Source organism: Camellia sinensis, chromosome 3 (assembly GCF_055761805.1).
Source record: "Camellia sinensis isolate YWXY chromosome 3, ASM5576180v1, whole genome shotgun sequence".
NCBI classification, from domain to species: Eukaryota; Viridiplantae; Streptophyta; class Magnoliopsida; order Ericales; family Theaceae; genus Camellia; species Camellia sinensis.
This window is the reverse complement of record NC_138963.1, coordinates 26396457-26400124: the sequence shown is the minus strand read 5'-3', so window position 1 is coordinate 26400124 and position 3668 is coordinate 26396457. Positions and strand designations below refer to the sequence as shown.

Here is a 3668-nt window from a genome sequence, read left to right as displayed (position 1 = left end):
ATATTTTAAAATGCATTTAGAGTTCCTTGACACTGTCAGAATATCATCAATTTTGAGATTATTAATCCTTCATTCACTTTTTGAAAGGAAAAAAAAAACTCTCATATACTGTAATGATAATTACAATCAATCTTTCTCATTTTATATATTGACAATATAATTATTATGGAAGACGTTGCATATATATATATATATATATGGAATTGAGGATGCGCGACAACAATTGTTGTGCGGTGATATGGGCTTATTTCGGAGTTCATTTTGATAATTCAAAGTTTACATTTTAAAATATATCAAGTAGAACATGCCTGCAAAAAATCAAGTTAATCGGATATCAATTGTGATTTAAAATATTAAGATGAATACATATGTGAGTGGATGAATTGATAACCGATATCCGATTAACTAGATTTTTTGTAGGAATGTTTTACTTAATGTATTTTAAAATGTGAACTGTTCGAATTATCAAAATAAGTCCCAAAATGAACCCATTTCACTACACAGCAGTTGCTACTGTTGGTGAAAATACCAGAAAAATTATATTTTATTAATAAATAATGCAAAGAATATGAGATACAAATAGATCAGGTTAAGGCACAGATATCTTGTTTTCTTTAAGGAGATCAATGTGAGAATTAAAATAATTTTAATTCAGAAAGAAAAATACCTCATGTCATGATGTTCAAGCCTTTGAATCTTTATCCTTGAATGTATAAACAAAACCCACTCACAGAACACTTTTACAGAACCATATGGGAAAAGTGAAAGGACAGAGTTTCAAGCCTATTCTATTCATAAAACAATGTCTGTGTTTGATGGCTATCACATGCATATATATAGATAGGCTTGGACTCATATCCAAGTGTAACCCCTATAACTTCTCACCATCAGGAAAGTTGTAAGGTCTCATGAAACCACCATATGGGATAGTGAACAGACATTAGTTACCCATTAACCATTAAACTAATTAAATATATATAATATAAATAACTAAATAAATAAAACAAACATGTGGCATATGGCCCACTTTATGGATATTCTTACATTCTCCTACTTGGCACATATAACACACGTTGTTGACTGTCGGGTAACTAACAAACTAATTATGGCCATTAAATAAAAATACCCAAACCTTAAAGTTATAATGCACAAATCATGGCGGTTATACTCTATCAATTAAGTATTTCCTTCCATGTATTACATTGTATCACACTCTCAACTTTATGTGGTGTCATTCTTTATGAATAACTAGTTCCAATGGACTGCATAGCATCACAAATACTTTAGGTGCACAAAATGATGTTTTTCACTAATAATAATCAAAATTCATGACAAAATTAAAAAAAAACAATAAGTAGAAAAAATTATTGAGCAGACCAATCAGTCCCATGCCCTCAACGTGTTTTGAAAACACCTTTACAGAAAGACCTTTGGTCATGGGATCTACAACCATCATATCGGTACTAATATGCTCAATGCTGACTTCTTGCTTCTTAACACGGTTTCAAACAGTAAGATACTTTATGTCAATATGCTTGCTTTGGTAACCACTTTTGTTGTTGTTAGAGAAGAAAACCACAGCCGAATTATCACAGTAAACCTTTAATGGCCTAGAAATAGAATCCACAATTAGAAGCCCTGTGATAAAATTTCTTAACCAAATAGCCTGTGAGGTTGCTTCAAAGCATGCTATAAACTCTGTTTCCATTGTTGACGACGCAATAATCGTCTCTTTGGCGCTCTTCCATGAAATAGCACCACCTGCTAGCAGATAGACATATATTAAAGTGGATTTGTTGGAATCATGACAACCCGCAAAATTCGAGTCTGAACATCCAACCACCTCAAGGCAGTCAACATGCTTGTAAGTAAGCATGTAGTCCTTGGTTCCCTTTAAGTACCTCATGATTTTCTTTGCAGCCTTCCAATGTTCCATTCCTGGATTACTTTGGTATCTTCCAAGCATTCCAACTGTAAATGCAATGTCAGGTCGTGTACAAACCAGAACATGCATTAAACTGCCAACGGCAGACGCATAGGAAATGCTAACCATTTGTTTCTTTTCCAAATCATTTTTCGGACATTGATTTAAACTGAATTTGTCACCCTTTAAAATAAACGCTGCATTAGAAGTGCAACCACTCATCTTGAATTTCTCCAAAACTCTTTCAATGTAGGCTTTATGAGACAGTTCTAATGTCCTTTTGGACCTATCTCTGTGAATCTCTATGCCAATGACATAAGAAGTTTCACCCATATCCTTCATTTCAAAATTTTGGGAAAGAAATTGTTTAATATCATGCAACAAACCCAAATCATTAGATGCAAGTAAAATGTCATCCACATATAGAACTAGAAAAATGTATTTGCTCCCACTAACTTTAAGGTATATACAGTTGTCCACAACATTTTCCGTAAAACCATATGAAGTAATAACATTGTGGAACTTTAAATACCACTATCGGAAAACTTGTTTTAGTCTATATATGGATTTCTTGAGCTTGCAAACTAAGTGACTATCTTTATCAGAACAAAAACCTTCAGGTTGGTTCATGTATACTTCTTCCTCAAGATCCTCATTTAAAAATGTCATTTTCATATCCATTTGATGTAGCTCTAAATCAAAATGAGCTACTAATGCCATGACAATTCGAAAAGAATCCTTCTTAGAAACCGGAGAAAATGTATTATGATAATCGATGTCTTCTCTTTGAGTAAAACCTTTAGCTACGAGTCTGGCTTTATATCATTTGACATTACCATTTGCGTCTTTCTTGGTCTTATAGACCCATTTACAGCCAACCGTTTTAACTCCTTTAGGCAACTCGACAATTTCTCAAACTTGATTCTTAACCATAGATTCCAACTCTTCCTGCATGGCATCATACCATAATTTAGAATCATCCTTATTCATGGCATTGGAAAATGAAATAGGATCATCTTTAGGTCTGATGTCAAAATCAAACTCCATTGAGTATACAAAATAATCACCAGAAATTGCTGACTTTCTAGCTCGTGAGGATCTCCTTAATTCTGTAGCCCCAATTGGGACTTGAGCTACAGGCTCTATGTTGACTTGTTCCTTTTGCGGTGAAGGTTCTTGAATTTGTTGATTTTCAAGAATATCGGGTTGATTATCTTGAAAGGCAACCAATTCACCTATATTCATGAGTGTTGTATCCGGATCCCGTGATTCCTTCCACTCTATCTTTTGAGGATAACTCCCACTAGGGTCAACTTCCTCAATAAACTTAGCATTTCTGGCTTCAACAATTCTAAGTGAATTTGAAGGACAATAAAATCTATAATCCTTGGAGTTTTCCGCATAGCCTATGAAAAAATCACTAACTGTTCTGGGGTCCAATTTCTTTAAATGTGGGTTATACACCCTCACTTCAACTGGACAACCTCAAACGTGTAAGTGTCTTAAACTTGGCTTCTATCCTTTCCATAACTCAAACGGTGTTTTGGGAACAACCTTGGATGGAACCTTGTTTAAGATATACACAGCGGTTTTCAAAGCTTCACTCCATAAATTTATAGACACATTAGAATAACTAAGCATGCTCCTTACCATATCCATAAGTGTTCGGTTCCTTCTTTCAGCAACACCATTTTGTTGTGGTGTGCCAGGCATTGAATATTGTGCAATAATGCCTTCTTCCTTA

The 3668-nt window shown here is 34.2% G+C and overlaps 1 pseudogene; it reads right to left on the bottom strand.

The window, feature by feature from the left end:
- Positions 1–1504: 1504 nt before the first annotated feature.
- Positions 1505–2266, bottom strand: LOC145821384 (secreted RxLR effector protein 161 pseudogene; annotated as a pseudogene).
- Positions 2267–3668: the final 1402 nt, after the last annotated feature.